Below are 27,117 nucleotides of genomic sequence, written 5' to 3' on the forward strand. Positions count from 1 at the left end.
TGTCAAATGAAGTAAGAAATAGGGTCTGGGGATATAATTGTCTGTTATCTGAAAGCATTTTGAAAAAACTTATTCTAGTATAATCTGAGTGCAGGAGGCATGCTGCCTTTCTTACAGGGTGCCTGGGAGCAGGCTCCAGACGGCATCCTTGCATTGGGTTTGGTGTTCCAGATTGGCTCTGTTCTGTTGCCATGGTCTTGCTGATCCCCTGGTGTCAGAGTTGCTGATTGGACCTGAAAGGACATCTGTGCTTGTGCAGGAGCAAAGCTAACTGGTCCCCACAGATTGGATCCTGCTCATTTGTGTTCCAAGCACTGCCCTCGCAGCCTAATGAGCTGAACAATGTCATGTAACTAGTTATTGCTCTTAGTCCATCAGTGGCCTCAGAAAACTGAGGCGAGAATGTTCAAATACAATTCAGAAGCCATCACTAGTCCAGTTTCCTACTTTTCCTCCTATGAATATATATCATTGTCATAAAATAATATCGGTAGTTTTTCTTGAGGTATATCCAGCATAAAGTAGCTGTCATGTAGAGCAAAGGCGGAGTGACTGCTTGAAAAAGTATATTATCCCCAAGCCAATGTAGCTAGGTTGACTTAATTTGAGAAGTTGGTCATAATGGGTGACTATTTTCAACTTGAACAGTAGCATACCCTAATAGAACCAGAAATCTTTGTCTTCTTAGAAGGGAAAAAGATGATAATTAGTTTAAATTTTTTACTCTATTTAATGCTGGTCAATGGATATTCCTCTCTAGATTTCCTATGTTTTATTTGCCCTCTACCTTTTTTCTATTGTCTTAAATTTTATGCCTTACAAGCAGCATCAAGTTGAAATGATGAAATGTTTAATTTTATTTTATCTTGTAATGGTAACTTGAACATTTCTTTCATTTCCATTTAATGTAATTACAGAACTTTATATGCACAGATTTAAATCTACCATCTTATTCTGTATTTTGCATTTGTCTCAGTCATTCCATGTTCCTTTTCTATCTTTTGCTGCCTTATTTTTTTGAGGGAGTTTAGAACCTGGGCTCTACTGAGGCAGGGCCCTTCTTACTTTCATCTGTCTGTGCACCCACTCCCCAGGTGGGTCTGGCGAAGGAGTCAAGGTCATCTTTTTTTTTTCTTTAGCATGCAAGAGAGAAAGATAGACAGGTACAGACAGACAGGAAGAAAGGGAGAGAGATGAGAAGCATGAATTCTTCGTTGTAGCACCTTAGTTGTTCATTGATTGCTTTCTCATATGTGCCTTGACTGGGGGGATCCAGCAGAGTGAGTGACCATGCTCAAGCCAGCAACCTTGAGCTCAAAACCAGTGACCATGAGGTCATGTCTATGATCCCATGCTCAAGCCGGCAACCTTAGGGTTTTGAACCTGGGTCCTCATCATCCCAGACCGACACTCTATCCACTCTGCCACTGCCTGGTCAGTCGAGACAGGGTCATCTTAAAGAGATGGAGTTCCTGCATGGAAACACTGACACAAATAATTAAACTTCTCATTACTGGGAACTCTATTCCCTTTCAGCATTCTTTCCCCTTTTTTAGAAGAGAGCATCCTCAAATCCTAGGTTTAGTCATCCTAATCATAGCCCCCCTGCAATTATAAATTACCTCTTTTATGAGACCAAATATTTTCTTCTGTGAACTGACACCATCCCTGCACTCACTAGAGTGGAATAGCGGGTTGTAATTCAGGGATAATTCAGTGATAATTTAGTATGCACCCCTGGTGAAATGTGGAAGAGGATGTCCATGAAGAGTCTGGGGAGGTAGTGGGTAAAAATGATGGGTGAGTTCACCCATAAGAACATCTCCCAAATGAAGAGGGAAAGACTAAGTCTGAAAAATGCTCATATTTCATTTGTGAGGTTGAATAAGAGTGGACTTAAAGGAGGCTGAGAAGTAATATTTGACAGTTAGAAAGATAATAGAGCTTTGCATTCTGGACTGAGGGCAAATTTTAAACTTGACAATGAAGACTAGAACAGGTAATTTGATCAGGCTGTTTGGTGGCCATTGGTGACCTTTGCGAAAACAATTTTAGAAGCTGTAGGTAGAAGTCAGGACTCCTGGTGCAGGGGCAGTAACACAAGGGAGTGTTCTAGATTAAAGGACAGTGGCTTGTAAACCAAATCTAGCCCACTGCCTGTTTTGTAAATAAGGTTTTATTGTAATGAAGCTATGCTCATTCTTTTTAAAACCTATTATCTAAAGACAAGTTTGAGTAATTGGGACAGGGTGTGATGAAATCAATGCTGAAGACATTTACTATTTGGCCCTTCATACAAAATGTTTTTTGAACCATGAATTACACAGATGAGTAAAGTTTTATTTTTCTTCAGTGGTGCAGAAGGGCACATTTTAGGCCAATTTGGAGGGAAGAAGGGAAGGGAAAGGCTGAAGGTCATGGTAGAAGATGAGCTAATTGACGCTACAGGGTTCTCAAGGGAATGGGACCCCAAGGCTGAAAGGAAGACCAGTTTCCAGGTGTTGGTACTTGCTCAGAGTCACTATACTGATGAGGGAAGAGATAACGTCTGTATTTACCAAGGTAAGGCTTTGTGAGTTCTTTCCCCCATTCTTTCATGTTTATAACCACTCCTTTTAATTTCCTGAGGAATGGAGAGTTCCCTTTCTATTGTTAAATCTAGTTTCTGACTTGAGTCTTCCACTTAATTAATTTCTGTATTTTCTTTCTCAATGGATCTGACCCCCTCATCTGCATGAATTTTTCAAAATTAATCAATCATTAAGACTGAAAGTGGAGCTTCTCCAAAGTCTAATGTAATGTATGTATTATATGTGATGTAAATGTATTAAACTACAAAGTGAAAATCAAGGCCAACAAGGAGTGAAAAGTGTCTATAAATTATTGTATCGGTAAGTGATGTTAAACCTGCTCTAGGGTTTGAATTTGGCAAATATTTCTGGAATTCACGTTAAAACCCAAGTCATTAAATCGCAACCATCAGTATCAGAAAGTTGAAAGTGTATGTTCCTTCCACTAAATAATGGCTGCCTTCTACAGTGAGTCGTGGAGAAATGTGTAAATCTAAGGCACTCTCTGTAAGTAGTTTAGAGTACAGAGGGTGGTCAGAACTGAGCCAGCTCCACTACAGATAATAAGGGCAGTGATATGAGACAACTGAAAAGTCCCTTGCAAATACAAAAGATGGGTCTGCTAGCCAGCTCTAAGTTACTAAGCATGCTTCCTGGAGAAGGTGGGGCTAAGCTGTCTTAAAGCTGTGGTTTGCAAAGTCTAGGCACCTAGGTATCACCTGGAGATCTTGCCGACAGTATGCATTTCCAGACTCCTCCTCTCAGAGCTTCTAAATCAGTTTTAGGAGTGAGGCTGAAGATTCTGTGCATTGGCCTGGTGGTCTGTGGACCCTACACTGAACCACAGGCTGTAAAAGATGCATAGCAATTATCCAGCGGTGTTCGAGATAACATCCCATTGGGATGCTCAGAACATAAAAATTTCAATTTCAAATGAGCCCATAGTTGCTTTGGGAAAATTTGAGGTTATGAACATTGAGTGCTTATGGTTTATGTATGTTTTTATGACTCTTTTAAAAACTTGGTTATAGACTTGTTAGACCTGTGTTTTCTTCTCTCTCTGAATGTGGTGGTCATCCACTTAAGAGACAAGTGACTGTGGACAGCATGATTAAAGAAGGACTCTAATTAGTGGCATAGCTAACACTGCAAAAACGGAGGCATCTGCTACAGTTGCTAAATATAATTGCTAGGGAAAAGTTGATAAATATTCATTTAAATTTATTTCTCAAGGCCGCATGTTTGGAACCACAGCTGCTGGGTTGCCTGAGGAACACAAATGTACAATTAGTGCATTCTTAAAGGAAGAAAAAAGGCTTTATCTTTTATGTGCAGGCATTTCAGTAAATAGCATGGATCAGCGATTTCTATAGCTAGCATTTTGCATGTCATATTTATTAGACGGTGTTACTACTTAGACGTTAGGTGTTCTGTAGTTTCTCTGATTACGGCTTTCTCTGTTTAACAGTTATTATAATTTAACTTGTGCCGAGTGACTAATATACTCTTTAATGTCTGATGTGAATAAGTTTTGAGTTTGCTTGCCAGAAAATTTGGCTAAAGACTTTTAAAATGAATTTCATTTTCTTTTAAAACAAATCTGGGGAAAAAACATTTTATTTTATAATTGAAAACAAAGGTACGTGCAGGAGGTGGGGAAGGTGTTTGGTGTTCATCTTCCATTTTGTTGTCTTGAAATGAATGTCGTAATAATTATTCATTGCCTACTTGCGCCACTCTGTCTCCAAATATGACTACAATGACGGCGTTCCTTTGACAGTCTCATATTGTAGAAAATTCGTTTTCCTTCTACCTCCGAGGCTCTCTGCCTGGGGCCTTCATTGTAAGTGGGACTGACAAAAAACAGATAAACAAGAGAAGAACATACAAATTTATATTTACATGATATGAGAATCTTCATAAAGAAATGAAGACCCAAAGAAACAATTAAATTTGTGGGAGGGGACACATAGCAAAGACAGGGAGGCAGGAACCAGCCTGGGAAAATCAACTGTGTATCTTTAAGGGATATTTAGTTGCATGAGAATAAGATGGGCAAGGCCTGAAATAAAAATATGCAGATTCTCAAGGGTGAAGTAGGTAAGGCACATCAATGGCATACTTACTAGAGGCCAGAACAAGGCAAAAGGCAGCATTCACGATAGATCGATTAGAATAAGAACTAGGCAGCTGCAAACAAAATGTTGCCATGTGAACTTGATATTGATTCTAGATTTGGCCAGAGATTTGTCCTTTGGGCAACATTTGGCAATGTCTGAAGACGTTTTTGGTTGTCAGCAAATCTGAAGGATTGGGAAGACACAACTGATGTCTAGTGTGTAGAACCTAGTGATGCTGCTAAACCTCCCATAATGCATAGAACAGCCCCAACCATCAAGACTTATGTGGCTTCAAATATCAATTGTGCTGAGAGTGAAAAGTCACTCTCCTTAGTCAAGCAGATGAAGGTGGCATTGATAAGAAATGTCTTGTTAGATTTAGCAAACTGGTTGAATTATTACAGTTTGTATTTATTTTCATATTTTACTTGGTATGTACATGGTCTAAATTCTGTACATAAAAATAAAATTAAAAATATTCGTAACCAGCCTAACCTGTGGTGGTGCAGTGGATAAAGTGTTCACCTCGAACGCTGAGGTCACTGGTTCACAACTCTGGACTTGCCTAGTCAAGGCACATAAGGGAAGCAACAACTAGGAGTTGATGCTTCCTGCTTCTCCTCCCACTTCTTCTCGGTCTCTCTCTCTCTTATCTCTCTAAAATTCAATAAATAAAATCTTAAAAAAGTAAAAAAAAACAGTCACAACCATTGCACTTTTGAAGATGATATGACTATAATAACCTTGATTGAACTCAACTGGAAACTTGATGGTATTATTTATTGTTTATGAAGCATAAGTGGTTTTGTTGATGCTTTTCACACTCTCGTTTTCTTCTCATTATTTTAGACTCACTTCTAAAGTGCATTACTTCACAAGGGTATCCAGGCAAATCCTCTGTTTTGTATGCTTGCTTGCTTACAGCGTTAGAAAGAGTACTGTGAAAATCTTCCAGGGTTCCACACTATCCCCTTTAACATTATAGAGTTTGGTTGAAAGCCAGGCCTATAGTGCTAGAATGCACTGATTACACTGTCTGGTTTGGAAGCAAAAATCTTTTATAGTAATGGTTATCATCATCGAAAATGGCATGCACAGTTTAGTATTTTTTAATGTTACCAAAATCGTTAAAATTTACATGTACTAAAGAATGTTCAGTTGTGATTTAATGAACTTCCTATTGCCATTTTAAGATCTGAATATAGAAGCCATTTGAATTTTAAGGTCTTTGATGACTGCATAAATTGGGTTTCAAGTGAATGTTGTGGGAGTAGGGGAAATTTCCTTCTTCCCTTCTTTGGTTCTTTTGGCTGCTGGAGTAATTAAAATCACATAAGACAGATTAACAGAAGAAAATAATTCCTACTTTCAGGGAATCCACACAAACACAATAAATCCAAAGACAGCTATGCAAAATGAGGTATAGATGTCAATCTAGTTGAGGAGGTAGAGGTCTGGGATTTCAAAGGTTCCTAAGGCAATTCACAGGAAATGGAAAGAGTTAATGCTTGGTAAAGAAATAGAATTTGGGCCATACCAGTTGGAAGGGTCACAGAGAGGACTTTATTCAAAGAGCCTTGCTAAATAAGTTCTTCCCTGTCTGTCATACCTAATTTATATTATACCCTAGTTATCTAGGATGGTGGGTATCTTCCTTCCTAGTGCAAGTCTTCTGTCTAAATTCTTTTAGGCAGTAGACGGAAGGTCAAAGGTTCTTCCTGTATCTTTTGTTTAGTGAAATAATCAGCCTAAGATAAGCATTATGTCACAGAGATATATCTTGGGGTGGTGAATTTTGCTCCCTTACAGTGACAAAGACTTATGACTTATGTTCTGTCTTGTCCCTAATAAGAAACATTTCCTTTATTCTGTTTTGTTATAATAAGAACATAGGGGAAGGTGGCAGGAATGTTTAGGTGAAATGACAAACAACTTAGAAATAGTAATTTTGAGGGGTCTGTTTTGACTGTCTTTCCTTAAGAAGTCTGAATTGTTTGGGATGAGAATGTGATGGCTCTGTTTGTTTATTTAGCTTACCAAATATTACCTCATTTGGTAAGTTTCCCCAAAGTATAATCTGTGCCTAGTTAGAGCAGAGACAAAATGAGAAATGGATTTGATATTACTTTCCTGCCAGAATACCTAGCAATTGTACTTAGAGTCCTAGAGGCTTAGATTCATTCTGATTGATTTGTAATGTCTGCCAACAATAAAGAAATAAGGATATTGACTGACCATCCTTACTGGGCCCTTTATCTCTGCCTTATAGAGAGGGAACTCCAAAGCTGGGGATGTGGCATGCTTATCTAATGTAGGGCTTAATGTTTGCTTTTTATCTCAAAAAAAGAACAAATATTAAGCTTTTGCAGCATATAATATATGGATTGATGTTGGAATGCTCATTTTGGTCTTTGTCACATGTTTGTGTTTCATGATGACCATGCATACAGAGAGAAATGTAGAAAGTTCTATAATATGAAATGACTGTCAACTGTATTTTACTCCCCCCCCCTTTTTTTTTGGCTTTCAGTGTTTTGCATCATGTTGTCATTGACATCCTATAGGATGTCAGCCTGTGTTTAGTTTAATAAAAATGTACCTTCAAATAGTAGACTCTTTGCTATACTTTTGTAATGAGCTGGGTCATGGCCATGGAAATCTTTATTTATATAGAGGCTTGCTCCTTAGCTCATGTAAAATACTTCCAAAATTATAGGCAAAGTTAAGAGTGTTTCATTTTTATTTTATAAAATTTCTTTTCAATGTAACACAGCACATCAACAAAACAAAGGACAAAAATTATATGATTCTATCAATAGATACAGGAAAATATTTGATAATATTTAACATCCATTTATGCTTAAATCAGGTACCTTGACATAATAAAGGCCTTATGTGACAAAGCATCATCCAATGTCATATTAAATGGTGAAAAACTGAAAACTTTTCTTCTAAAATCAGTAACAAAAAAAGGATGCCCACCTTCTCCACATAGTACTAGAAGATCTAGCAAGAGAATTCAGGCAAAAAAGAAAAAGAAAAAGCATCCATTTGGGCAAGAAGAAGCAAAGGTGTCACATTTTGCAGATGATATGATCCTACATATAGAAAATCCTAAAGATTCTACCATAAAACTGTTAGAAACAATAAACAAATACAGTAAACTCACAGGATACAAAATCAATATACAAAAATCTACTGCTTTCCTATATGCCAACAATGAAACTTAAGAAAACAAATAGAAGAAAACAATTCCTTTTACAATTGTAACAAAAAAGAATAAACTACTTAGTAGTAAACTTAACAACATATGTGAAGTGCATATAAAGAAACTTAAAATATACAGTAAACTAGAAAAACATTCCCTGTTTATGGATGAGAAGAATCAATGAAGTTAAAATGGCATATTACCCAAAGAAATATACAAATTTAATGCAATCCTCATTAAAATCTCAATGTCATTTTTAAAGAAATAGTACAAAAACCCCCCCAGGTTTGTATGGAACCATAAAAGACCCCAAATAGCCAAAGCCATTCTGAGGAAAAGAATGAAGCCAGAGGTATCACACTACTTGACTTCAAATTATACTACAGAACCACAATAATCAAAACAACATGGTACTGGCAGAAAAACAGACATACAGACCAATGGAACAGAATCGAGAGCCCAGAAATAAAACCACATATATGTGGACAAATAATCTTCAAGAAAGGAGCCAAAAACACACAATGAGAAAAGAAAGCCTCTTCAATGAAAGGTGCTAAGAAAACTGGAAAGCCACATGCAAAAAATGAATTTTGACTACAGTTTGTTCCCCTGCACAAAAATTAATTCAAAATGGATCAAAAACTGAAATATAAGATCTGAAACAATTACATAGAAATAAACAGAGGTGTTAAACATATGGACCTTGGCCATAGAGAACATTTTATGAATTTGACCTCAAAGACAAGAGAAGTAAAGGCAAAAATAAATGAATGGAACTATGTCAAACCAGAAAGCTTCTGCACAGCAAAAGAAACCAACAACAAAACAAAAGGACAAGTGAAATAAGTAAATCAGAAAAAGCTAAGAACTGAATGATTTCACACATAGGTGGAATATAAAACTGAGACTCATGGACATAGATAAAAGTGAAGTGGTTATAGGTTACAGAGGGGAGTGGAGAAAATATGGACAATTATACAGCGATGGAGCATGATTTGACTTTGGGTGATGGGCACACAACCCAATCCATAGTCCAAACGCTATAGAAATGTTTACCTGAAACCTACGTATTCTTATTGATCAATGTCACCCCATTAAATTTAATTTCTAAATAAAAGAAACAAAAAAAATTCTGGACCATTTTACAAATGGATGTTTGTTCATGTTTCCATTGTTGTAGATTCTGAAATAATTATATTGTTGCTAAAAATGATGAGCATTACCAATCTACACTGATGGCTGTATGCTTAAAACCTTGGAAAGTGGATTTTGTAACCTGTTTCGATAGCTTCCAGATTTAAGTTTCCAGAGGGTTCTGAGCTCATATTTTAAGAATGGGATAATTAGCACAGTTTGACTAGTTTCCAGGACGACTAGTTATTTCCAGGAATAGTAGACATTTATTGTCAGAAAGTCAACAAAAATTATTTCCTGGCTCATGAGCATGGGTTGAAAAATGACTTTCATGAGTTGGAAAACTCAGCCAGTCACCATTTGGGTCAACATACCTGTCAAGGTTTTCTTTCAGTCTGAGAACCACTGATTCAAGTTTTGCAACAAACTTCATGCCAGACCTTCAGACTGCTGTATCATAGAGTAGAAAACTACAATTTTCAAAATGAATTAAGCATATTAAAACAAAGTGCTCTTTGTAAAAGAAATATTAAAAGGAATGTTTCTACTGTAGCACAGTCTGTGCTGTTAATAATAGAACATGCAGTGAAAGATACGTTTATTTTATCGGTTTAAACTTTCTGTGTGTGAGATAGGTAACCATGTAGCACAATCCAGGTTGGGGGTTAGCAAAGCAGGACTCCAGGTTGAATCTGGTCCTATGCCCTCTCATTTACATGGTGTCTCTGGCTGCTTTGTGTTGCCAAAGCAGACCTGAGTGGTCACATCAGACTGTGTGTGGCCAGCAACAGCAAAGCCAAAAGTACTTACTATCTGGCCTTTTATAGACCCAATTTGCTTGACCTTGGTCCAAGTTAATGAGGCAAAAATGGAAAAGAGAGGTCCTGCCCTGTCATTCCTTTAGGCGGTATTTGTTGAAGTGTCTCATGGTACTGGTTCTCATATGCAGTGTGCATTGTTATGATCTCAAGAGCTTGGAAAATACTGATATCTGGACCAAGCCCTAGCTGTTCTGGTGTAATTGGCAGGGGTGGGGCCTGGACACTAGGATGTTTAAAAGTTTACTGGGAGAATGTCATGTACAGTCAAGTGTGAGAGCCACTGCTTTATGGTGCTGGGCTCTCCTCATTGATGTGCATTTCTCTGCGAGCTGGAGCTCCCCCAAGTCACATGATGGTATCCATCCTTGCCTTCGTGTTCTGGCCAAGCCATGCTTGAGGCAAATGATCCCCACAGTTAGTGGAAAGAGATCGGGCTTGGGAATAGCAGTCCTTCGGCAAACCTTCAACTCCCCGAAACTTCCTTGGGGCTATGGCAAGAAGACATGAGATTGGGCAGGAAAAAACGAGTTGATACTCTACTTCAGTGAAATGTAAAATGCAAGGGCTTCCTTTGTCTGTGTTCAGTGCTGTCCTTGCCTCTGTGGGGCCTGTTTTTTACCACCAAGTAGAGAAAGTGTGTTAGTGGTGCTCCTAGTGCTGGTCTTCCATTCACGTGTCAAAGGGTGGCGATCTGAAGTTCTAGAAGCTGGGCCATGGTGGAGTGCCTTTCCTGCATGGGTTATTTCAGTAATCATCTTGTTTCTGAATGCCTGCTGCATAATATTATGTTGCGGCTCTCTGCACGGCTGTCATTGTAACACTGTTTATAGACCCTTCATCAGCTTTTGCTTCTGGAATTTATAAAACACTTAGTATAATTTACTGTGAAACCACTGGCGTTCTTTTGTTTGTTTTTGTTTGTTTGTTTGTTTTTAGCTTAATCAAATCACACATATGGAGTACTTGGGAGATAGCAGTTTACATTCTATAAAATGGCTTGCCAGTCTAAGAAACGTCTGTCTGAGCCATTGAAAATGATTGATTCGTTCATTCACACAGCCAGGTACTGTTCTCATTTTACAAATGAAGGAAATTAGGCAAAAAGAGGACAGGGAACTTCTTTAAGGCCACACAGTGAGGCAGGGGCAGTCTTCCTGGGCTGAACTTGCCCCTCCTTCCCTGGCCCCATGCCAGGTCCCGAGGACGCCCTGTTGGTCTACATGCTCCCTGAGATCAGGGCACCCCCAGCAGGTGCTTGAGGTAAAACACAGCACTGAGTCCCTGTTCCTGCCTTGAGCAGCACTTCTCCAAACTTGATTATTCTATTTTGCCTGCAGTGGCATAAATGCCGATAGATCCACTGAGAAACAAATGTTTAGCTTTTTAAATTAAACCAGGACTCGGGGTAGGCAGCATCATCTACCCAGCCGTCAGGCGGTAATTCCACACATGTTCTGTAGAGAAGGTGATAACCAGGAGAATGTTTTCTAAATGCTATAATTTAGCATGTTGTTATGCTGGTCATATCATTTAAAAGGCTTTTAAAAGAGGTGCCGTGGAACATAAGAAAAAGAGAAATGTACCTGGGAAGATAAAGCATTGCAAAAAATCCTTGCCACAACTTTATTAAAATTTTTAATTTTTTAGTCTAAGTACCAACAGAGAGCCTGTTTCTGTACAATGTAATCATGTTAACATTCCTAACAATGCCCCTGAGGGGAAGCAAGACACTCAATTATCGAACAAAATCCACTTCTCCTTGTATGTTCTAAGGAAGCAGAATAAATTTTTTGAATTGTAGCAAATATTTTGTAACCATGGCTAAGCCATGTTTATTCACCGAGAACGCCTGTTGAGTTGATTGTGTTGATGCTTTCAATGGGTTCGGCGACATGTGTTCTGGAGAACACAGTTTGCTAAAATGAGGCTGTTTTGCTCACATTTAAGATAGTTAAGCATTTCCATAGCAGAGGCATAACTTGAAAAAGAGGAAAATTGTATAATTTGTTCATTTTAAACTGAGTGAATAGAAGTATACTTGTATGTTAACAAGGATTTTATTATTACTTGATCTCTGTTCTCATGAGGGTTACCATCTAGGTAGGGGCATGTGGTGATAAGCAGAGACTCACATTAGTTTAGATGTAGTTAGTGCTGTAGGCAAGCACTGAGCAGACCCTTCGCAGTGGAGCTGCTAGGCTCGCTTAGCACACTCATGCCAATTCAGTTTGTAAGGAAAAATGAGCCCAAGTGAACTTAGACAGTTATTACGAGTGGCGCACCATGATTGTGTTAGGTCCCTGGGCCCCGGAGTGGCCCAGGGTGATGTGGAGGTGGCCTGGGTGGATGCTGGGCACGTAGAATGCTTGTGTCTGAACTGGGAAACATTGAGCCAGGATACTCCCAATGTTGTAAGGAATCTTCTAGCAAACCTGCCCAGGGTCCCCTTGACAGAGACTCTCTTCCTCAGCCCGCAGTGAACAGAAGCAGATCTCTCTGTAGAGTGGGAGACTTCTCCATACTTAATGTCTCACAATGCAGGGGACATCATCTGTCCCTTCACCTTCTTCTGTGACTCAGGGCTGCAGTAGCTTTAATTTTGGACTATTTGCTATCCGAACATGCTTGGACAAAGCTCTCCATGCCTTTGACTCAGAAGACTACAGGAAAATATGAGTTTTCTCTCAACACCAAAATGATGTGTTGTTATATAATGTGGCTGAAGGGTGTCACAGGGATGGGAGCTGACCTCAGAGGTGACTATGAACAGAACAGATTATAGGCACAACTCAAGAAAGGTGTTTTAAGAGAGGACACCATGCCCTGGCCGGATAGCGTGGTTGGTTAAGAGTGTCGTCCTGAAGAACAGAGGTTGCTGGTTCGATCCCTGGTCAGAGCACATATGGGAACAGGTGTTCACAGTCAGTATTTCTCCTCTAAAGCCCTCATTAATGGTGGCACGTTTCGGGCGGGCCAGAGGAGGCAGAATATGGTATAGAAAATGATGCCCCATCTGAGTGGGGTGATTCAGAGGAGACAGAAATAGCTTCGGGCTCTGGAAGCAAATAGGGTTGTTACTTGGGCCCACTATGTCAGCCGAGTGTGGTCAAGCCAGCAGACTCGGGGACTGACCAAATGTAACAGAATGTGGAGGGCGCCCGGTGCACAGAGGGAGCCCGTGAGCAGCAGGAGGAAAGGCAGCCTCTGCCCCTCCTGGGTACAAGGATAGTCACCAAGAAAGCTGTGTGGCAGGGAGAAGCAGGCCTAAGCACCCTTACCAAGCCTGGGGCAGCCAGACTGTGCTGCGAGGGAGACGGCTTCAGGACCAATGGGCTGCTCTTTCCCAGGCTCACCTCCTTGATCACGTTTCAACCGGACCCCACCTGTGGCTTGCTCACTGTTTACACGGAGTCTCAGTTGCCTCCTCTGAGGGCTTACTGATGGGAAATATGGTCAGGGGAGGGTCCCCCCTGGCTGTGCTTTGGGAGGCTAAGGTTTGGGACTGAGCCTCTGGGACTAAATGGAAGGCAGGCCAAGGCCTTTCTAGCCTCAATGCCAACTAAAGTCCCACAGTGTAGGGTGGGCTTTTGTAAATCCCAGCTGTTTACATGTAAGTTCAGTCCTTTCAAGAGTCAGGTGGAGCCTCTGTGGGGACCAGTTACTTTAAGGATGAGGAGGGCTGGATGCCTGGCAGGACACCTGGCAGGACTCCTGCTGTGGCTTCATGTTTTCATCTGTTGAGAGGATGGAAATACTGGATAGGTATGCAAAAGTAACATGGGTGGGTCAAGCCTACGAAGAAAAGGAAAACATAAGAACCCACCCTCTCCAAGTTCTCTGGTGAAAGCTTACCTTCATTTCTCCAGGGCAGATCCAAAATGGGAACAGAGAACTATCCTTTTGTGTGAGGCTAGACGGCAACCTATTTCGCTAGCTTCTTGTTGCAGCCTGATTTTGTGTACTTCAAGTGGTGTAACCTTCTCCTGAGGAAGTGAATTTAGTCAACGTATTTCCAGCGAGTTCTCCAAAATATGCCCTTTACTGATTGCCAGATTATGACTAAAATTACTCAAATCACTGAAGGATGCCCAGGACCAGTAAATTAGCTTGTGATAATTTGTTCTTCACCCAATGCTGTGTTCAAACCGTAGCTTCTTCCTTTATATGTGGGATATGTAACATCCAAAGGCATTTCTTGAGCTTGACAAGCTGACACATTTTGTGTTTAATTGTTCTCAAGTACTGTATAACAACTAGGATTTTAAAACATACTTTTAAGGCATCACGAATAGAAAGTGCCATTTTAATACATTATGAAATAAAACTGCCAGTTAACTAAAAAACAGTTTGAAAATAAAAATTACCGTGAAGTATTCTTAATTTTCTTGTGATTTTGGCTTATCTATAACAAATTATTTTATGTTCTCCAATATTAAGTTCCCAGATTATTTTACTTCTCTTTTTATTAACATGAAACTATATTCAGAAGTGGATATCTTGATGTATACGAATTAATTACCTTCTCCTTCGTCAATATGTTTAGTGAGCAGTCGCTATTACTGACAGATTTTCTAATTAAGATAATGGGTGAGGATTTTTTTGTTGTGCACAATTGATTCTTCCCAAGCACAAGCTGGTGTTTTATGGTCTTTTCATATTTGGATGACAAGAAAAGTTCTGCAGATTCAATAAAATTCAGTGAGGACAGAAAAACAATTTTGTCTGATGCTTTGTCAAAGCTGTAAGCTCTTTAATGTAATCTCCATTGGGGTTGCTTTTATTTCTATGATGCCACCCTCACCCAAAACACAAATAAAAATATTCCAGACGAGGAAAGTATTTGAAATGAATTCAATCTGTTTTCCTTTTTATATTCTGGAAAAAAATATTATTTGTTGTAAAATATTATGTAACCATTTTATCTACTATTTTGTATATTTTTTACATTGGACTCATTGAAAAAGATGTGATCAAATAAATACTGAAGACATATAATATGCTATAAATTTTCTCATTCTTGGGGATTGAAACCCAAGTTGATAATGTCATTTTCACTTAGAGGCAGTTTTACTTTTCAAGGGAGTGCTAACGGGGATTGTGCGGTGTGGCATGCAAAGCCAAAAAGATTTTCTAGAAATCGTAATCCAGATGCATTATTAGATTTATTCATGTACTTACTGAAGTCATGGAAAGTGGTCCTTAATATTGAAAGTTTGGCATTACTGCACTGGAATGGTAGTACTTATATTGACAGCCTTGTCAAGTCCCATGTCACAAATGCTACATCTGCCTTGTAGCACAGAGGCAACCATAGATAATAAATAGATGAATGTGACTATGTTCTAAGAAAACTTTATTTATAAAAACAAGCTTTGGCTGGCTTTGGCTCCCAGTTGTTTGCCAACCTCTTCAATCCCTTGTTAATCAAAGAACCCACAGGCTCATTGGAAATATAACATATCAGGCCCCACCTCTGACCTACTAAATAGAACCGACATTTTAACAAGATTCCTGGGAGACTTGTAAGCTCCTTAAAGTTGGAGAAACACTCGCCTAAATTGCTCTTTAAAAAAATAGCTCCCAAGGAAAATGTGAAAATTTCTGTGCAATCTTGATGGGCTTAACTCTAGGCTGAGTGCATAGGGAGCCGGCTGTTCCACTGTGGGCCTCTAAGTACTGGGATGTGGAGATCTTTATCTGGGACACCAATAAACCCACTGTCTGCTGTAGATCTTGTGTTAACTACTTTATTTCTTTTCTTTACGGAAACATCTCCTGATGTCTTGCCCTGGAAAACATTGGCTATTGCCCTGAAAACTATTATGAGAGAGTGGGTTAAATTATTTCATATGTCCATGTTTACCTTGCAGGACATTTGATCCATGCCAAAAAGTCATTGGTATTTGGTCCTGTCCTAAAATGTTTACAGAGGTATTATGTTCATGATTAATTATAAAATATAAACATTGAACCCTGTTCAAATTGTATGGATGTTTTTCTTGTAATTCATGAGCAATAATGAATATCATGGTGATTTTTATCCTTCCTAGTCATGAAGTTCAGCATGTTACTCTGAAGTCAATGAGCAATTGCTATCAAATATATATTGACCCAGTTATGGCTTTTATAGACATTCGTTCAGTCAATAGTTACTGTGATATTAATTTGATTCTTTTGTTATCACCATGAGGATGGTGGCCACATTTGAGTGTGACCACAAAGAATCTGGGTGATAGCTTCTTCATGGCTCTGCTGTCCATCTTTTCACATTTCTTGGACCCTTTGGCATGTCCTAATGTCTAGGTGGATGTATTGGGACAGGGCCCAATATCAGAAGCCTTTCAAGTGGTCCCAGTGTCTCTGGACATTTTCAGCACGTCCAAATATCTGCTAATCAAATTTCTTAACTTGGCTTCTGTTTTCTGTCTGGGGCTGTTCCACCCAATTTTATACCTGACATTTCTGAGCCCCAAATTTTTCTTTGTTTTTCCAGTGAGATCGATTTCATCCACCATTGTAGTTCCATCCCTCTGACTGTAGCCAAGCTTCCCAGCCTCCATAGTGAGCCGCAGAGGGAGTACAATAGGGCTTCTCAACATCTGCATTGTTGGCATTTGGGACTGGATCTTTGCTGTGTGGATTGTAAGATCTTTAGCGCATCCCTAGCCTCTCCTGATTCAATGCCAGTGATTCCCCTATTCCTGCATTCCTGCAGTTGTGATGGCCAAAAATATCTCTAGACTTTGCTAAATGTTCTTTGGAGGACAATTTGCCCTGGGCTGAGGACCACCGAATCACAGCGGTGCTGAGAAATCAATGCTTTTCCGGTTTATCTCAGGGTGGCTAGAGGCCTAGGACCTGGACCTTCAGCCTCAGGCATTCTCTCGTCTCATGCAATAACGGATAATAACGTTACTGTTCATGTAAGTCATGAAATAAAGAGTTTGAGCAGCACAGTAAGAGCTGTAGCGCCCACGCTGGGGGCTCTGGTCTGCTGTCAGCTCCTCATCCTCCCGTCACTGTTGCCGTCTCTGAGGTCTGAGCCATCCTCTTTCCTGTTTAGTGTTACTTCTTCTTCCTTCTTCTTTATACCCACTTGAAATAACCTGAAGTGGAAGGAAAGGTAAATATACATTTTGTTTGACATTTGGAACTGAAATCTGCATCATCGTGTCCTCTAAAGTGATACACTGGGGACTGGGGACAAACTGACTTTTATTGTTTAGAAATCTTCTCTCAAATTAAAATTTTGCTATTGCTTAGTTTTTGTTTTGTGGTCCACGGTGTACTTTCAGAAACCATCACCCAGTGATTTACTTTCTGTAGCTGATCCCCTGACTTGCTCATGACAAGTACGGGTGGTAATCTGTAGGTCTTCCGTGGGGGGGATGGTTGGCACTGGCTCAGTTGTGTGTGGGTAATCAGCCCTCAAAAAATGTTCATGGTCTGGTCAAATCTAATTCATTTACTCCTTTAAAGAAATCACTTATATTATTCAGTGATTAAAATATTAAATTTCAAATATTGAACTTTCCTATTCACTTATTTCTTGAACTTGTGGTATGCAAATTTGTAGTTGATTCAGTTGACTGTTATAACGGTTGCTAGAGGGAGTAAGTCTGGGTCAGCCAGAGAATTGGCTGTGTAATCTATCTCCTGAGATGGAAGTACTGCGTAGCAGATGTGATGTATGGTTTCATTTGGATATTTTCTCTTTTTCCAAATAGAAAAAGAAGATTATAGATCAGCGTTCCTGCTAGCACATACCATGCCTTTGTGAATATTACAGATTTATTTAAAACTTGGTTCCATTTCTCCATCTTTGCCTTTGTTCATGTTTGGTGTAATGTGACTTTTCAGTTCCTCCCATCAATAAATTGGGTCTGTTTCTCCTACCCTCTTCCCAGAAGGGTGGCCTTGTGCCTCACTTTGGCCAATAGAATGAAGGTACAATAATTATGTGCCTGTTGTAAGCCTAGTCCTTAAGATGCCCTATACACTTCTGCTCTCTGTATCTTGAGAAACTGCCCAGCTTCCACGAGAAGAATCCAGGGCTAGACTGCTGAACAGTGATGGACCACACGGGTTAGAGAAGAGCTGTCCCAGCTGAGGCCACATTATACCACTGAACCTAGCCACTCATGTCTGACTGTAGACACTTGATTGAGCTCCCCTTAGAAATACTACCCCACTGAGCCCAATCCATTTGCCACCTGCAGAGTCATGAGCTAAGTAAAGAGATATAATGTACACTGTTGTTTTCAGCCACTATATTTTCATATGATATGTTATACAACAAAAACTCACTAAAATGGTGAGAGCTGGTAGAAGTTACGTAACCCTTTGGGTAGATGAGTTAGATCACAGCGCCCTTATTCTAGCACAGACCTTTCTAGAGGACATACCACCATGCCCTCCCTTGGCTTTCCAGGGTGCAGCCTTCACAATGTAAAGCAGTAGCAATGAAATCTGGCTTGCTGCATTCACTTGAGGCCCAGACGTGTGGAAGTTGGTGATCTCCAGGAGGGACTCAGCTCTAGAAGCCTCTGTGTTCTTTTCCTAAGTTTGGCTATCTGAAAGTACTCATGGACTACTCACAATATACGTGCCATAAGGTTTTTGTTGAAAGAATAGGGTGGTTGCAGCAAGAGGAAGCAAATGTAGCCAAGCATTTGCATCCGAGAGATATACCAATGACCTTGTCTCTCCAAGGTCTTTTTCTTCACACACACAGAGCCAAACTCAGTCACTGACTTGAAGGCCAAGATCTGTGTGAGGATCTTGGCCTTAGGCAAGTTCAGGGTAGCTCTTAGTGCAGCACACTTCTAAATTGTCTTGTCATAATACAGTTAGAGTTGTCATACCAATTAGGACATTGTAAACCACCAGTAAAGAAACTGACGAGGGCCATTTCTAACCATGTAAAACACATCATAAACCCCACTGCATTTAGCTTGTCCAAGAGTCAAACACCAGTCTGTAGCATCTAGTAAATCAGTTATATCTGCCTCAATTTCCTTACTTGTGAAATAGAGTTAATTTTAAACCTTTTTATATGATTGCTATGAGGATTCTCTGACATGATTCAGGCAGAATACTTATTGGGAGTTCCTGGAACTTGGCAACCACTCAAAAATACTGTTTCTGTCATTAATTCAATGAAGAACCTCAACTGGTAGCCAGCAACCAAATTCAAGCAGGGTAACCCATGGACACAGTAGCCCAGCCACCTGGGCCTCAATTTCCTTTTACAAAATTAAGGTGGTAATTAATGATAGGTTGGTCCAATCCTTTGATTACATTATGAACACTCTTCAACGTACCTGATTCTCTGAAACCCCAACCAAGAAAGCCCTTTTATTACCTGTAGGTCATGCAGATTAGCATCTTCCTAGTGGAAAAGCTACTAAATGACTTTTATTATTCCTAATTTTGAAGGGATAGTGCATAATTATGTACATAAGCTAGGAAGCAAACTAAAGAAGCTTTGAGGTTTAGAAAAATCTATTGAGAAGAGGGTTGAGAAACTTTCCACATTAAAGGTCTAGACATCACAGAGTATACATTTTTGCATCTCCTTGGTGTTGGGGCTCCACTGTGGTCCATAAATTATTACTGATCAGTGGGTTTCACCAGTGGTCCATAGGCTGATGGAGAACTTAAGTTGGGATGTCACTTTCAAAACACCAGTGAGTCCCCTGAAGGAGAATGAAGGGTAACTGAAAAGTGTGGTCTGCCCCCTGTCCTTACGTGGCACTTGATTTTACGTGTGCTACAGTCCTATATACAACCTTGAAAGGCTGGCATTTTGGTATTTACAACAAAAATATTATTGGTGAAGAAGTTTAAATGCTTTACACTAAATTGTATTTTCCTGGTTTTTGAAGCAACCAGGACATTAGAAGCCATGCCCTCATTCAGTCTGAATCAAAGGAAATAAATACTTCAATGGTGCTCATTGGGAAGACTATGCATAGAGGAAATGCGAACACTGGCTAAAAGATATGGTTTAAATGCATTGTATTTTCAGGTTACTTTACTATTCATGTTGCAATTAATTTTCACTTAGGAGACAGGTAGATAAATTATAATTTACATATATATTTTCACCCCAACTTGAATTGGATCTTAGAACTTAGTATCTTGGGTTCATGGGTTAATGGAAAATCTTGAAAGTAGTGTCTTCCCTACTAGCACTTCTTTTTGAAACTTGAATTAAAAAAAATTTTAGTAATATAATTTAACATTTATAAAGGAAAAATGAAGTTCACTGATCAGCCCACTATATTATTTATTCTTTGTTCTTGAGAAGTTCTCTCACATACTGCCTCAGTCCACAAGGCGTCCTTGCGGTCTGAAAGCACCATATGGACAGAGTAAATGTGATCCCAATTAATCTCCCTACTTTAGATGGAATGCCAATATGGGAAGACAATTTAAATACCTGCAACTTGTCAACCCTTCATCTGGGGTTTCCCACAGGACTCATATAGGCAGTATAGTATATTTTTCCTAAGTACAGATGCTTGCCATTTCAATCATAATAAATGTACCAAAAGTTTTTTAAGCATTATATTATTCTACCCCATTTAAAGAGAAACATCTGTTTGCTTTAAAATGGAATAAAGTATATGAATCATAGAAAAAGTGACATTTATAAGCCATATGCACAAACTCTAGAAATGGGCTGATTTTCAAAAATTATTATGGACAGGAAATCATGTTCTTGCCTGTCAGTGATCAAAAAATTTCAAAAACAGGCCTGACCTGTGGTGGCGCAGTGGATAAAGCGTCGACCTGGAAATGCTGAGGTCGCCAGTTCGAAACCCTGGGCTTGCCTGGTCAAGGCACATATGGGAGTTGATTCTTCCTGCTCCTCCCCCCTTCTCTCTCTCTGTTTCTCTCTCCTCTCCCTCTCTATCTCCTTTCTAAAATGAATAAATTAAAAAAAATAAAATAAAAAAACAAATAAATTAAAAAAAAATTTCAAAAACACATCATGCATTACCTAAGCCACAGTGAGCAGTTTTTGCATTTAGAGTGTTATTTTATTTATTTATTTATTTATTTATTTATGTAAGATAGCAACCACTGGGGTATACTTCTTTTTTGGACTCATAGTTGCAGAGGTATGACCAAGATAACAGGTAACTAAAATTAGTGTATGTTTATAAAAAGGAATTATCTTCCACAAATGAGCTTCAGGTGTAACAGGGCGACCAAACAAATCTTCATTCCTTTAATTTAACAGGAGAGAGAGCTGTCTCCAGGGATTCCGTATACCCTAGGTTGTATGTTCACTTGGGTAAGTTAAAATCTGGGCTACAAATGGGTGCAGTTATAGTTTATAATTTCTGCAGATTTTTTATTTACTTTCTTGACCCTTTGTGGTCTATGATGTCAAGCACAGTAAACTGGTAAATATTACTTTTCAACACAGGATTAGAATCATGATTTTGCCTTTCTATGCTTTAACAAGCCAGCCAACCGAAGTTTATTTGGGATATGATTAAATTAAAATTGAGGGGTGTTTCTGATGTCCCAAAATATATACAGAAGGCATGTATGTATGTGGCTGGAAGAAACATATTCAGGTATGTATCTTTTTATTGGTGTGGTTGTCTCTAAATTGTTTTGGTTTGGGGCAGAAAACCGCAGTGATGTGCACTCTCAGGAACATATGTGCACCAGGGGTAGCTAGACTATGAACGGCTTCCGTGAGTTTTTAGAGATGTGTACAAGGGGCGCACATCAGTGCTTCTTCCCTTAGATCTTCTATGTATACTGTGCAGTCGTATACTTTGATCAGGAGGTCATGGAAACAGCCTTCACCTTTCCTGAAATTACAAAATATCACCAATGTATCCTTAGTATGTGCCTTTCTCTGGAAAGTAAGTTTGACAGTAAGCTTTATCCTGCACCTTTTGTCTTATTTCAGGGAAAGAGCAAGTCCTGCATTAAATTGTATTAAATGTATGAATTAACCTGTGTCAACCTAGTTATTCAATTTGCATGCAAATCAGAATGCCTCTGGCACTTCCTGCTCTCCTTCCTTCCCTCCTTTCCTCCTTTCCTTTTCTCCTTCTCTTTGCCCCTTCCTTTCTTTCTTCATTTCTTTTTTACTTCCTTCCTTCCTAATGAGGAAACAATTATAGCAATTCAAAGACCAATAACTGCAAATTATCACTGAATCCATGCAGTATACTTTCCTTGGCTTATGATTGATGCTAAAATTAAAGATGATCTTTCTGGAGGCAGGTATTTATTAAGAGACTTTTCTGTTATATTTCTTTATTAGCTCAATATCTTTTTAATTGCAAAAATGAGATAAAAATTATTATTACTTCCATTGTTTTAATGGATGTAGGGCTATTTATAATTGTTCATTGAGGATCCAGAGAGAAACTGTATGTACCTGAATATAAAAAATACAATTAGAACTTATACAGAATGTACACAGATTCTAGCAGTGTGTTGTGTAATATTTTTAAGTGTCCAGTTTATGGCATTGGTTTGGGATGTGGGTTTGAGGCAATGAAGTACACTGTTAGGAAGTATTTTGCTTATGTAAGGAAACAGTACTGTCAGGGGATGTTGTTTTCCTTAACAGGTATTCTGACAAGCAAGTTCCCCTTTGACCCTAATGATAGCCAAGTTGCTTTGAAACAACAAACACTGACTCCCATCAGTGGGTTATGAGGTCAACTGTGGCTTTTATAATGAAACTTGAGAAAGATTAACCATTAGAAAAGAAAGGAATTGGTGAAAATAGTTTTCTCTATGGTTTGTTGCTTAATCTTAATTTCTGATATCAGGTTTTACCTTCTTGATGATAATGTCTTTATAAATAATAATAGTATTTCTAAGTTTAGTTTGACTTTGCTTAGAAGCATAAATAAAAAGAGGTATGTGTACTCATGTGCAGACGTGTGTCTAGTCACAGAAATGTGTACCTGGACAGCACACTGTTCTATGGAAAAGGAAGACAAAAACAGCTTTAAAGGGAGTTATCATATCATCTGTATTATGCATTTGTCTATGACCCGACATATAACTGAAAAAAAAATACACCTATGTTTTTCATCCTACAATCCTTCCATTCAAGAAACTATAATTGAGTGCCCATCGTAGGAATTGATTGAACACCTGCTAGGTACTCAGCAAATGCAGAGGTGCATAAAATAGTTTCTTGTGTGGCAGAATTTAGATACATGATTTTTAAAACTACAAAATGAAAAGTGTTAGAAATGGGTATAAAATATTTCACAAGGTCAGAAATGGTTGCTTAATGTTACCCAAGTAAGTGAAACATTAGAAGGGAAGACACTGCTGTGGAATACGTACAACGTAGAGGAGCTTCGTGGGGCCCTGGCACAGTGTTGAACTTTCACAGTCAGCATTGGGTAGCATTATTGTTGCCTTTCCATAAATAAGGAACTGGAGGCTTCCAGAGGTGAAGCAGCTCATGCTGAGGCAAATGCCTCACCAGGAACAGAGCCAGTGTTTCCCTCTCAGCCCACTTGATTATGGAGCACATCACCCCACTGCTCTGTGTCGGATCTTGAAGGGTAACTAAGAGTTCACCAATTAGCATGTAGAGGAAAAGAAATTTGACCTAAGAACATAGCATGTGAAATGGCCTTTAAGTATCAAAATTTTGTTGCATTGGGGTCAAAACATTTGAGGGGATTGTCATTAGAAAGAAAGGAATTTGGGGTCGGGTGGGTTGGGGAGGGCATTATCAGATGACCAAAATTAAAGGGTACAGTCCAGCTGTGAGAAGTGAGAGATAGGCAGAGAGAAGGCTGAGCAGCCTTTTATGACCAAAGAACTGTTCATTTATTTTAGGGAAGCTCGATCAGATTTTGAAATTTATAATAATTTCAACATTGACAAATGATTATTTTGTTGACCCTAAATCTTGGTTTTTGAACATTCCCTGCCAGTTTCCTCATATTTGGACAGGATGCATATAATTATTTATGGATAGCAGACTTCTATGAATGGACCATAGTTTTCATGAAATTTGTTTTTCCTTCTTGGTTCTTGCTTTTATGCCTTGGTGTTTCACATCACTTCGTCATCTTTGCTTTTTATACTTTAACCCCGCTGATGAAATTCTCACTAGTCCTGCTAACCTATGTTAAAGCTATGTGTGCATATCTCCAGGTGGCCCATTCATCTCTGGCCTGTCTCACTTTGTAAACATTTCTGGGAACATAGGAAGTAATGGACGAGGCATAGCCTGACCAAGCTCTTGCTGACAAACCACAGAATTATTGGAAACAGTTTCATTCAATTACTTAAAGGACAAGTTTGCGTAGCAATCAAGTCATTCAGTGGAAGTGGGATTTCCCTCCACCCTTTGCAAGACTTAATTCCAATTGCCTTTAGAGGCGTTCTTCCCAGTGTACTAGTTTTGTAGCAGGTGCTGTGCCTTATAAGGCTTCCCATTAGTGACACCCAGGGACTGGGTTCTTAGATTGCCAAGTATGCTTAGGCTGATTGCGACCATGTTACACCAAAACATTGTTGATTACATCATAGAAATTGTTAACTATCTTATAAATCTAATTTTTTTCAGTGAAAGCAAATAACATTTCAATACCTAACACTTTTCAAACACACATAAGTATTTGCATTCACATTTAGATTTTTGGAAACTGTTCTATAGAAGCTTGTCAAAGAACTAGATTTCAGTGAGAGAAGAGAGGAGAAATACCAGCCTGGGAACAATCAATGTTGGTTAATGGTTTTGTTTATTTTTGTTTATTTGGTTTTCTTTGTTTGCAGGAAAGTGGAAAGCGTGCTGACAAAGAGGTCAAAGTGGGCATTTTGTTGTTCTTTAATAGGCCCACCGGGTGATCAAAGAAAGCCTTCTCGATTTTTATAGGTTCTCTGAGATTTTAGCTGAGAAGCACACATTCCTGGTTATCTCTGTGTTAAGATGTATAATTTTGGGGCCTTGACTTTAGCCTGTTTTATGCGTTGAAGGGTTTTGATTTTGACATCAACACTGAATTTCAGTCACACCTTCCTGGCCAGCACCCGTTAGTCTGCTTTTTAAGGATTTGCATTTGTGTCGCCAATGGTCTACCTAAATGAGCTGTTTAAATGAGGCGAGGGTTCAGCCCCTCACTTTCCCATGACTGCATTAACAGGCAAATGACATTCACATCACATATGGTGAGCTGGCCAGTACTTTCTGTAAGCAGCATGCTGGCTTGAGGATTGGAATCTCTTAACCTCAGGAAAACAACAAATTTCATTTTATGTATAGACTTACCTTCTAGTCCTCAGCTTAGTTTAATTTTGTAGGGTGTTTTGTTTGTCTGGTTGGTTTTCGTTTTCAAGTTAATTTGCTTATTTGTGAAATGGCTACCCTTGCAGCCATGTTACGGGTGCTTTTCAGCCTTAGATTCTGTGGCTAGGACTACCCTTCATGAAAACCTGCCTCCCAGAGTACTCCCTCCTATCTATCTTTAAGGCGGGAAATAACCTCCAGGATTGCATCATTTTAGGAAATGAATCTAAAACATTGACCAGAAAGGAATGACGCATAGATGGGAAGCGTACTGAAAGTTCGCCTTGTTCCGAATCATTTATCTATTTTCTTCATGGCTAAATTACTGATTTTACAAGAAGCCAAACTGTTACTGCTAATCTTGGGGACTTTGGTATCTTGATTATGGACTCAAAAGTAAAGGTACAATCTGTTTCCCCAAATTATTTTTACTGTGTCACAGTTACTGTTAATAACATACACCATTTACTGAGTGTTTTCTACTTTTAAGGCAGTCTACTGTTTTATGAGGTAGGCATTACTGTCCTCACGTATACCGAAGGAAACTGAGGCACAAAGCAGTTCATGGCATGAGGTCCTGCAGCTGACAAGTGTTCAAGATTTGAATACGCTACCATATTTGATTTCTGCTGCCTGACTATTCCTATGACTTTTGCACACAATTCTATATTATGTCATATCTCATAACAGTGAAAAAATCCTTGCTCTAAAGAACTTTTTTTTTTATTGTATATTTTACTGACTTTAGAGAGAGGAGGGGAGAGAGCAAGAGAGAGACAGGAACATCTGTTCTTGTATGTGCCCTTACTAGGAATCAAACTGGCAACCTGTGTGCTTTGGGACGATGCTCTAACCAACTGGGCTATCCAGCCAGGGCTGAGCCAAAGGACTTTTTAAAAATATCCACTCTCATGGCCCTGGCCGGTTGGCTCAGCGGTAGAGCGTCGGCCTAGCCTGCGGAGGACCCGGGTTCGATTCCCGGCCAGGGCACATAGGAGAAGCGCCCATTTGCTTCTCCACCCCTCCGCCGCGCTTTCCTCTCTGTCTCTCTCTTCCCCTCCCGCAGCCAAGGCTCCATTGGAGCAAAGATGGCCCGGGCGCTGGGCATGGCTCTGTGGCCTCTGCCTCAGGCGCTAGAGTGGCTCTGGTCGCAATATGGCGACGCCCAGGATGGGCAGAGCATCGCCCCCTGGGGGGCAGAGCACCGCCCCTGGTGGGCGTGCTGGGTGGATCCCGGTCGGGCGCATGCGGGAGTCTGTCTGACTGTCACTCCCTGTTTCCAGCTTCAGAAAAATGAAAAAGAAAAAAAAAAAAATATATCCACTCTCATATATTTCAATATATGGAATTAAATTTTAAAAAGTCCTATTATTAAAATTTTTAAAGTCCAGGAGCATCATAATTAATCAGAACTGTAATCTCACATAGAATTTCTTTATGAGCTAGACCTCATATAGGGAAATTTTTAAAAGGCTAATTGGAAAGGAAATAATTCATTAATAAAATTCTAAATATTGCTTCTGGATTTTGCCAAATGTCCTATATCTTTTAGAATTGATATTCAATAGAATAGAGCAGAATGAAATTCTGTTTGTGAACCTGCACAGATTTGCTCTGGTCCAACTACTGACACGGGTGGGTTGACTGATAATCAAGCAAAGGCTCATGTATGAAGTGATGTGGCTACACAGTGGGTGAGGATCAATTTGCAGAGGCCTACAATGGACAAATGGGCCAAACTGCCTCAGAACTATAGAGTAGACCTTGCACAGAACTAACCGAGTGTGCAGTTGCACATTAACTCAATTTTTTGCTCATAATGAGGTTATGTGTCATTATAACCATTCCCATTTCACAGATTGGGAAACTAAGGTTACAGAGATTTAATTGGCCAACAGTATTTAGTTGGTATGAGGTAGAGCTGTGATTTAAATTGAGGAACCCTGGTTCTACAGGCCAT

The 27,117-nt window shown here is 39.4% G+C and overlaps 1 protein-coding gene across 2 annotated transcripts in view; it reads left to right on the forward strand.

The window, feature by feature from the left end:
* The window catches only part of FRMPD4 (FERM and PDZ domain containing 4), a 507,254-nt gene that overhangs the window by 149,479 nt on the left and 330,658 nt on the right, over positions 1 to 27,117 (forward strand). The window lies entirely within an intron of this gene.

This window comes from Saccopteryx leptura, chromosome X (assembly GCF_036850995.1).
Source record: "Saccopteryx leptura isolate mSacLep1 chromosome X, mSacLep1_pri_phased_curated, whole genome shotgun sequence".
NCBI classification, from domain to species: Eukaryota; Metazoa; Chordata; class Mammalia; order Chiroptera; family Emballonuridae; genus Saccopteryx; species Saccopteryx leptura.